The sequence below is a fragment of the Calypte anna genome, chromosome Z (genome assembly GCF_003957555.1).
Source record: "Calypte anna isolate BGI_N300 chromosome Z, bCalAnn1_v1.p, whole genome shotgun sequence".
Classification (NCBI taxonomy): Eukaryota; Metazoa; Chordata; class Aves; order Apodiformes; family Trochilidae; genus Calypte; species Calypte anna.
In genome coordinates, this window is record NC_044274.1 from 71,349,412 (window position 1) to 71,360,949 (window position 11,538).

An 11,538-nucleotide genomic window follows, 5' to 3' on the forward strand; every position below is an offset into this window, starting at 1 on the left:
GTTTTGATAAATTGTCCTGAGCCTGTTAACTAATAATACAATTTTTTTAAGTAGCATCTTACCGGTACAAAAAAGAGGTAGTATCATTATTAATGTCTAAACTATAGTGTGTTTCACACAGGATTATGGTAAAGGTCAGACCATGTTTCTCTGAATTAAAAGCTATTCTGAGCTATAGCATTCCTAATCAACTCAGACCTAAAGGTGCATAGCTCAATTATAATGAGGCACAATGAATTTAAATAAACTGTGCAACACTATGTAGTGATTTATAAATGCACTGTGAGATCCTTTTAACTCATTAGCAATGAATGATACTACTATATGTATTCTCCAGTATTTTCTGCTGTGTAATTATTTTTACTCACAATGCCTTTTAGAGAAGACACCTTTTGTTGTTTTGTTTATAGCATGCAGGATGCTAAATGCAACAGGGGATATCTTGATAAACACAGAAAAAGAAAACAAAAGAAAATCCAACCTTGTTTTCTTTAGTAGAGCAAAGAGTTAGTTGTTTTTTCATTTTAAATTTGTGATCACAAGTGTGTATTACTTGACATACAGCTACTCTCAAGGTCAAGAATGCTTCCTAGGCTTTGTCATAGAAGAGCAAATGTTTTCTAAGAAAAGAGTATATATGGAAGAATTAGGGGAGAAAGGAATTTCTTGCATCTGGAACACAGCCTCTAAAGGAAGGAGTTGCAAGTGTGTTTTGGTGAGAAAGGGCAGCAAGAACAGGGTCATAAATGCAGTTTGCAACATTTTGTGCCGCATGTGGAACAAAAGAAAGCAGCCCACTTTGGGAGTATTAATATGTAGGTAGGGTGAAATAAATGTTGCAATAATTTTCTGGAAACCTGAAATGTTATACAGCTGTTAGAGAAAGCTGAGAAAGAATTGATTAATAATTAATTGCTTAATGGTCTCTATATCTCATCATATGTTTCTGTGCTTTTTCACAGTTTCTGGTCTTTTAGAAATATTTTTTTCCACAATATTGTAACTTTAAATCCACACCAGACCACCTAGAACGTGGTCAGTTTTCTGAAATATTGAGCCTGCATTAACTCCCAGTCCTGGGAGTTTTCTTAGCACTAGATGTGCACATAAAATGAAGAATGGTGGCATGCATCTACTTGGAAACCCAATTAAGGGACTGATCCCTTCTTCTCAGCAACTTGAAAGATTAGTTTGGCTGACTATAATATATGTGCAAGCTTTGTGAGCCATCCTTTGGGTGGATAGTTGTAGAATTTTACCTGGTCAGTTGGTAGACTATTAATACACATTTATTCTATAAATGATGTTGTTTTCTGGGAAAACCTGCCTTTGAAATGTTTAAAAAAGTAAGTATATACATGAGTGTGTCAGTGACACTTGGACTGGAGTTCTGTTGTCTGTTCACACACACATAAATGTACATTTGGGGGTTCTTAATGCATTTCAGTCAACATTTGTCAAACACACACTACAGTTTTACTAATCAGATACATAATGCCAACTTCAGGTGCATGGTTGATTTCAGTTACATTCAATAAATGAGATCTTATAGTGAGGTGTGATCAGATCATTGGGCTTTCATTTTTTCTTTAAAAAGAGATGAAGAGAGTAAAAAAACTCCACAAAATCAACAACAACAACAAAAATCTGGTATTTTCTTTCTCGGTTTCTGGGGTTAGAGGACACAGAAGCACTATTCTAACAACTTTGACAATACCCTGTTTTTCTGTTGTGTTAATAACTTCATTTTTGTGACATTAAGGTTCCTAAATCCTCCCATCTAACTCATGTACTTTTCTACTAGGACCTACAAAACAAAGGAGCTGCTGGTTCAAACTCAAGTCAGCAGGGATAGAAAACACTGGAAACTGTATTAAATGCTGCATGAAAATGTAGAAAATTAGACTTCCTAATGAATTGCTTCAACTTTCTAACAAGCAAGGAAACTTGTTATGCACTCAGCAATGTTCTCTCTTGGCCATGGTTCCATCTACATGCATAAGTATCTAAAAATGACTTTTCCAAAATACATTTTATTTATTAATTTAAAAATATATCGGCACACTGATCTGATATTATTAGAAAAGTGGTTAGTAGTGCCTACAATGTGAAGTTTTTTGCAATGATTTTTTTTAATTATTTAATAAATGAATCAAAGCTACTCACATTTCTTTTAAATTTGAGATTATTTATTTTTGCTTGCTTGCTCTACTTAACAATATACCATCATCACTGTGGGGACAGAGAAGTCAAAGCTTCACTTGTTCCTTTTTATTTTTTTATTTTTTTTAAAGGACAGGAGGAGGGATAAATCTAGCTTGACTGCATGGTAATAATTCCATCTACCCACTCTTGCATTAAGTGATTATCCCACTGGAAGTCAGTGATCTGCTTTGAAGTCCTCAGCTTCAAAAGAGTCACCACATGAAGCCTATTCATATAAGCAGGGGTTCCTCTAAATAGAAAAACATCCTCTGCATCTCACTCTTAATTTTTGCAGTTGATGAAATGCCTTTCAGCATCAATAGGATTTTAAGATTACCATAATTTCTTCTCAGATGCACAACTAGAAGGGCAAAGGCTTGGAGGCCTGACTTGGAAGGTTGGATTCCTTTTAACAATCAGGATGAAACAATTGTAGGATGATTTTGATTACTTGCTGTCAAAGTATTCCCCAGATTTCTTCAGTGCAGGAGTACTACTGCTACCAAGTCAATACATTTTCCAGACAATGAAATATCAAAGAATGTCTTTGCTCATTTGAGAGAGAGGTTATAAACCTGGAGAGAGAAGGCAAGATGGGAAGAATGCCAATTTCATAGGTATAGATATCTTAGCAACCCCAGCCAAAGGGTCTGAGCTGCATTCTTGAAGACCCTGTGATTATACAAGAAAGATTGCACAAAGCTTGTAAATATAGTTAAACATTCTGCCATGTACCCTATAAAAAGAGACTTGAAGTTATTCATTCAAAAAAATGCACTCACAGTAATGTCCATGACTAACACAAATAAAAGCTAATCACATGTATTTTAAGGTAATATCCTAGATGCATACATAAACCTGCAGTCTATTATACATGAAATATACACCACATTTCTGAGTGTAAGCAAGAAAACAGATTTATGAAATAATTTATTTGGTGTGTTTAATTTATACAAAGAATCAAACATTATCCAAGAAGTGGGAAAAAGTCATTTTGTCATCATTTACATCATCCTGACCTTCCAGGTTACTTTGTCATAAGAATATCACTTATAATCAAACTCTAAGATATAGATACTAATTTTTGGGTATTCTAATTTGACCGATGGTCTTCTAAAAAAATTGGGAGAGAGATCTGCAGGGGATGATGCTCCTCTTCAGATTTACAAGAAGGTGTAGGAAGTGGCCCAGGGGCAAGCAATTCTTGCACAGAGACCTGAGCTCATGGAGACCACAGAACACAATTCTTCAGGGTGTTCTGCTTACCTTTTCTCTCTGATTCATATCCTTTTGCTTTTGGTCTTTTCTCCACAGAACGTATTTCTCAGAACAATGTGGTTCCTTAATATAAGTACCTGTTCTCACATAAACCACTAGTGTTTGATCTAGGCCATATCAGCATAATGTCACACACAAAGGTTAACTTTTCTGCTTTCCTGAGTGGAAAAGTAGAACATTTCCTCCACTGAGGTTGTTTCTTGGCCTCTCTAGGGGAAAGAAGGGTGTGTGCAAAGGTATAAACAAATGACTGGTTCCCACTAATAATTAGTATCTTTAATACATAAAAGTTGCAACTTCTTACAAAATCAGAGTTAAAAATAGTTTAGACAAGATGACATCAAGGGAGGATAAAAGAAGGAGCTGGAGGTCCTGGTGCCTGCTGCCAGGGAGGGGGCAAGTTCCTTTCCTTAGCTTTGTGATCACCATAGAAGGGATGATGTGAATGAAAAAGTTATGAAGAGGTGTGGAACCTGAGGCTCTGTGAACTGCATGGGGATGAATACAGGAAAAGTTATGGAGTAGTTACTGATGGATTTTTCCCAGGTGATTTGAATTAATAAAATTGTGGTGTGATTAAGCCACAGATATTATACCCTATCCCTTTCTCCTCTTACATCCAGAATGAAAGATTGGCTGTAGTGGAAAATCCTGATACTGCTGCTTGCAACCACAGACTTAAATAAATACAACTTCTCCTAAACAAATAATCTATTTTCTTTCTCAAATGCATCAATTTTTCAGTGACTGCTATTCAGTCCCTTCACTTTAGGTAGAAGGAGAAAGGTTCTTTGACGTACCCTATTCTCTCTCTCAACATTTGCATAAATGAGCAGGATTTCATATTTATATATATATGTATATACATATATATATATATACACACACACACACACAGATATATATATTTCCTCTCTTGGTGCTGAAAAATGAAAAAGTGGTGAGAAATAAAAAAACTATTCCTGCATTAAAAATACTTTCCCCTGCAACAAAACTGTACAACCAGTTGTGGGTGCAACTGCAGAAGGAAACTCTGGGACAAGAGTAAATTCTGTATGTGATTTTGGTTGGTATGTGGATTTGCATATTCTATGTGTGTAGCTCAGGCACAAATTTTTAAAAGTGATCCCAGAAAGATTACGAGACAAGGAAGAAATCTGACAAGCACAGCATCTGTGTACAAGAGTGTATGTGCATCTACCTATGCATCTATCTATTCCCTATGTAATGCATACTGAATATTTTAAAAATGTTATGAAAAAGAAACCTGAGTTCCTTGAAAGATAGTTGTTTACAAGACTACCTCGACATCCTGCTTGCTTTGTTGCTCTCTAGGTTGCATCATATATCATTTGGTTCTACATGCTTCTTTCTCTTAGTATTTCTTTTTATGCTGTCAGATCTTGCCATGTCCATTCAAATCTAAAATTGTCTGAAACTATCTAAGTAACAACAAATCTGCTGTGTGAATAAAATCTTTATGGTGAGCTGCTAGGTTTCCAAGGCACATGCATAATAGAAATTCAGTATCACTTCATTTGAGTACAGGCACTGCTAGCTGCATATCATGGAGTCCCACAAATTGTCCTATGAAAAGAAAGATTATGACGGAAAGACAGCCCTATGTATAAGAGTCTACTAAATTTATTCCACAGCCAGATGTGTGAATCACCTTGGGGAAAAATGCATATGAATGCACATGTATATTAGAAAGGCTTCTAACAATGATCTCATTCTGTACCAACTCTGAAATACTTTTAAAAAATATGACAGTTTAACTGAATTATCTGGAGAAGACATTTGGACAGGCTGCCTGAACAAGGATTGCTTTACTTCCAGAGCACTCTGAAACATAACAGATTTGGTTAACAGGGGTTTCTGAGAGCATAATTTTTTTGGTCTCGGTGTAAGTACACTTACGAAACCTAATCTCACTTTGGAATTTGAGTTTGTAACATACCTTTGAATGAATGGAGCTGGAAATTCTGAAGCATGTTAAATGCAGATATTACACAAAAATATGTCACAATGAATGAAATAAAACTGTCTCTTTGTTTAAGCTCAGCTTTAGCTGACAGTAAGGCTTAGCATACCATTGGAGAATGTGAGTAAAATTTGTGAAGTGTCATGAAATCCAAAATCAACTAAACTGCATTAAGTTCAATATTTTATTATAAAAATTACATAAAATATTTCTTTCTATTCATTTTTAGTAGAGTACAGAAAAGATTCTAAACTCCAGTAGTCCTTCATAATAACCTTATCTACTGCTCCTATTCCCTCTATTGCCTCCTCATGTGTACCCATGAAGTCAAATAAAAGAAGAACTGCACTGCAAGGAGACCCTACCACATTCTATTAATATACTTAATATATTAATTAGTAGCAGAGGAAGCTGTGGCAGCACACACCTGACCATGGGCTGCATGAGACTTCTCCAGACCTCAGATGTGTGCCTACCTACCAAATATGGACCCCTCTCTTTTTGGTGCACTCAAGTCCTCTCGTTTATATATAATATCAAATTATAACATCTACAGTTATATATTCTGCATGTATCATATTAGTTGATTAGTGTATATACCTATTTACTTAGCTGGGTCTAAATAGCAAACAGAAAATCTCCATGTAAAATTCCCCAAAGATGAGGCATAGGTCTATATATTAAATTGTGTATGCAGATGAAAATAAGACAAATTGACATTAAAACCTTCTTCACTATCAAAATGTTTATGGTTTAAGTCCTTGGGACTTTGTTTGTCCTTTCTCTCAGAGTTGAAAATTGTCAAAAATTATAATGTTCAATTGCATTACTCCAGAAGTTCAGTATCAAATAAACAATAAATGTGCATTGCAAGTAAAAACATTTTGAATAAATGCCACCCATGTAAGAAACTTTGTATTTTTAACCCTACTACTACTTCCCAGGAGACTAAATATAGCCTAGTTAAATCCAAAGATTGTAACAATGGTAAGGAAAAGACAATTTACTTTAAAATAACTGAAATAAAAGGAGCATCTTAATAAAGTATCAAAATGTCCTTTAATGGCTGACTGAAGACTGATCTGATGTGACATTCCTAAAGAATAAAATTTCTTCTCAGACAAGTGGCCTCAAGCAGAAATCACAAGGAAAAAGCAAATAATGCTTTTGAATATGTCAAGGGGTGGCTGAGGCTGCAGAGTGGGCAATTTCATCGTGGGGAACTTTTCCTGTTCTTTAACATTCTGTTTCCAAGACATGAAAATCTTGAAATGAAGGATTATATAGAGAGGTGATTAACAAAAATGCGGTGCCCCCAAATAGTATTTCTAGTGGAGATCAGCATGAAACATCAGCACTGATGAAAGCTACTAAAAGTCTCTCTTTGTGCCTCTTTGTGTATAAAGCCTCTAACAGAATTTAATTTCTGAACATTGTGGATTATGTTTTTCAAATTCATCCAGGGAGGCAACACTGCGGTATTGGGAAACAACTTGATGAAGTTGGGGTCCCTTTTTTTTTTTCTTTGTTGTTTTTTTTTTTTTTGCTGGTTCCCAGGGATTTTTTTGAAGGGTGAGATATTGGTACACTCTGAGGATTTTTGAGTTAATACCTGTGTTATGCAGGCATTAAAACACTCCGTGTTTTGCACAGAGGTAAAAATCTTCAGGGTCACTTGGCCAGTTGATTACCTACGCCTGCTGGAACTCCTTGTCAAATTCAAGACCAGGAAGGCATCTCACAAAACCAACCCACTGGCCTAAATAAACACATACACATTTAATAGCCTTTAAAAACAAGGCAGTGATCCTGCAATCTAATAAAGCACAATCATGCTTCATTCAAAATTCAAAGTGTTTAGGATTTTTTTTTTTCTTTAAGCAAGATTTCATGTAATTGAGAGCTCTACTATCAGAACTGAGAACCACTCTAAATTAATTTGTCTAAAAGTTTGGCTTAAATCAAAATTACTTCAAGTGGCCTTCAAAGGTGAAGAGAATAAGGAGACCTTCAAAAGGTTGGGTTTTGTTTCAGGGTTTTTTTGGGGGTTTTTTTTGTTTGTTTGTTTGATATGTTTTTGTGGTTTTATTTCCCCTGGCATCCTTGCAGTTTTATCCCCTTTCTTCATGGAACTTGATCCTCAAAAGTTGTGAAGGGCTTTGTGAAACTGGGGATCTAGCATCATTTCTGAGTTCCCTTTCAAGCAGACTGATTTGTGCCCTTACATGGAGGTTCACTAACCCCTGTTTTGAAGACTAAAGAGGAGTGCATTTGACACTCAGACTTTGTCTCTTTTTCTTGCACACTAAAAAATAAATCATATATAAGTAGTTTTATTGTCAGTGGGAGAGCTCACTTTAGCAAAGCAAATAGGATTTGGATCTTTTATTTCTGTAAATTCTTATTTCTTAAGCACTACTTAAAATTCCCTTCATTTCTCCCCTGCCTGCAGTAGAAAAACCTGGTCCAGTTGGTTATTTATGCTCTGTGTGTTAGCTTTATTTATTTATTTTAAAACAATCAGTTAGGCAAAAATACCTTTGGTAAAACGGTTGTGTTTCTGTATTTTGAATGGCTGGTGGGCTTTTTGTTGTTGTTTAGTTGGTTGGTTGGTTGGTTTGGTTTAGTTTGGCTTTTTGGGGGGTGAGGGGGCATGGGTTGTCCTATGAAAGCAGATAAAGTGTCGTTCTCTTGAAGCAGAGCAAGGGATATTTGCCAACTTCAGGTCAGTCCTGCCCCTAGAGATATGAAGTTCATCATATACTTTTAGGAAGAATTACTGTGTGTGTTGCAGACCTGGAGCTGGAGTTTTCTTCTTAACCCTCTTAAAACAAATTGTTTTGTGATCTCCAGGTCCTTTCCAACCCCTAACATCCTGTGATTCTGTGACATCTCTGTCCTTTATTTATTTTCTATTTTACTTTTGAGATCATGATGTATTTTATCTTGTGGTGTCTAGGAGATATTGTACTTCATACTGGTGCTTAACAGACATCCCCTAGCTTACATATGTGTCCCTCATGGTTCATAAATTATAGTTCATGCTTCCCTCACTTGCTTGGTCAGAAGAGGTAGACTTCTGAGATGTCTCCTGAATTACCTGACTATGTACCACTACTATGCCCCATTGGGCAGAGCATTGCCTGGAGTTTGGAGAACATTCACCTTCTCCAAGATGCTTTGCCCTGAACCATAGAGGAGCACTCAGTTAAAGAGGGTCTACAGTCCTGAACAAAAAAAAAGGCAAGTGACTGCAGTGGTTTTTCAGAATTCCCAACTTTGTTCCAGATGTCATCTCAATATTTCTACATAATAGCCTTCTGTATAGGATACTTATGAATTTGTCATTATGTTGATGGTTGTCCTACATGGCAAGTGTACATAAATGAAGTTTTCTTATTAAAAAGGAAAAATCTTTGTGCCTACAGATGGCCGGCTCTAGTGGGAGGTGTCCCTGCTCATGGCAGAGGGGTTGGAACTAAATGATCTTTAAGGTACCTTCCAACCCCAACTGACTGGTTTGATGCTACGATTCTAAGAGCTGTAGAAGTGTTATAAGGACTCCAAGAAGCTGTTTTCATATGTGGCTTGATTCAATTAGGAGAGAAATACCTGTAACAATTATGCATGAGACATTAGGCATCCAGAGATGGATGAATGCAGCTAGGAATTAAAACAGGAGGAATTTAGGAAAAAAATAATTTAAAAATAAACCTGCAAGGCAGCAAAACTACTAAAAGAACAAAAATCATTGACGTGAAATATTTCACATGGCTATTGAAAAATATCAGCTTGCCTTTCTTGTTTTTAAAATTTTTAGGAAAAATCTGAAATTACTCAGTTACTGAAATATTATAGGACAGATGCAAGAAGAGAACTGGGAAGCAGGCTTGTAAAATACTTTTCATGAAATTTTTTTTGAGAGCACAAGTTTTCAGAGAAAAACGTTGTCCAAAAAGAAAATAAAAATGTATGAACAATTGAAATATATCTCCATTATAATTATTGTCTTTTACAAATAAGATTTTAAAGAATAAACTATCAAGCAAAAACTCAAGTACAATCAGAACTAACTTTCCTGAACTGGTTGTTTGGAAAATTACAAAGTACACTTGGTAATACATTACTGAAGGAAACAAATTTCTTTCAAAATTCTTATGGTTATTGTAGTCTTGAGGATTTTTTAGAGTGATCTGAGAAGAATATTTCTCTGGAAATCTTTGGAATTTACTGGCATGCAAAAGTGGGGGAGGTGACTTTCTGCTAATTGAGTCATTCAAATTATGACAAAACTCAAAAGTATATTCATTAAAAAATACTCAACTGACAAGAGATTTAATGCTCAGTGGGGACAAATGGTTTAATGTATTTAAAGAATTTTAGAGACTGATCTTGTGAAGTCTTGCCATTGTGAATAGCTCTGCTGAAGTAAATATTACTCTGTACTTTTATATTAAAGACCCGTGTAACAGTATAGTGAAACTGTTGAAGTTCTTGATATTAATTCAGAGCTTAAGTATGCAGCATGATTTGGATCCAGGACTGTATTTGATCTCAAAAATCACTGCATGTGAATATTATTATGAATAGACTTTCATTATATTTGAATATACAGTGTATCTGAGCTCAACAATCTGCATACTTGAAACAGGGACTGGAAGTCTGATGTGGTTATTATTGTGCCACTGTGATCAAGACAATACCTACAATATATTTATTATGAGCTGACAGTGGTATCTTGAGTTCATTTGAATCTCATTTGAAAAACAATCATTTAAATCTGATTTTGATAAACAAATATACTTTCCAATTTTTGAAAATTATTCATTTAATATCAATGTCTGTTGATTTGAGTGTAAATTTTTACTGACTTTAGGAAGTAACCTTTTATTACAGTATTTTCAGTAGTGGATTTTGGATTTTTTGTATATGGAGTTTTGTAACTTATCTCAGAACAGGGTTTCAAAAGCAGTATTTTTATAAACAGGTACAACTTTAAAGTCTAGAGACTTACATTTGGAGTATGAGACTGGTTATTTTTATTTGCTGGCATACCATAGCATTGCATCTACCTTGAATTTTTAGTTTAGAATCTCTTGAGATCTCATAGTTCAGTAAAAATAGGAGAATTTTTTACTTGGTTTCTATGCAGAGGCAGGTCTGCTTGAAGCAGTGGTTGGTTATGTTGAAAAGGTTTCTTTGAACCTGATGAACTCTATAATAAACCCATCTGAGTTTAGAGACTAATCTACCACATGCACGATTGGGTGACTCCTTGGTTTTGTTGCAGGAATTGCTCCATCTTTGATTTTCTCGTTAAACTTTTATTAGAAGTTTTTGTGTAAACAGAAATACTTATGAATTAGGCATAGCCTAAATTTTTATCTTCCTTTATGTTTATGCTTCTCACATTTTTGACATACGGTGGGTATACTCACTGGAGGATTTTGACTAAGACACACTATACTGCAGGAGCCTAAGAAAGAAAGAGAAGTTTTTTATAAAAATAATTTTGTTATTTATATATTTCTTGCCTTGCAAGTCATGAGTGCTTATCTTGTAATGTCATATCAAATATAACTTAAAATAAACAATTAAATGGTTATTTAGGATTAGTTATTATGATTGTGCATTCACGTAGAGTAACTTTTGAGGTCTGTAATTCATTTTACAACAATATCATGTATATTGTGTATTGCTCTTCTGCTCTTCTATGAAGCATAGAGTGGGGAAATAATTTCACACTGCATATAATGCATTGGATATGAAGGAAACTTGAAAATTATTTAGTTACAGATTTCTCTGACCAGGCTTGCAAAATGGCATATATTATGTTAATGGGCAAGAATTTGAAAATGAACTTGAATATTAAACACAGTAAGTTTGGGTTCTGACATGAATGCAGACATGTTTGGTGCATAGTACAGAAACCACATTCTTTTTTAACCCTGTCATGTCTCTTATGGAATAAGATATCATCTATGTCAAAATACACACAATTATAAGTGAGATATCAGACCACCATCTGCATTGCTATTAAAGCCTGGTCCCTGCCATATCAAATCCCGCTG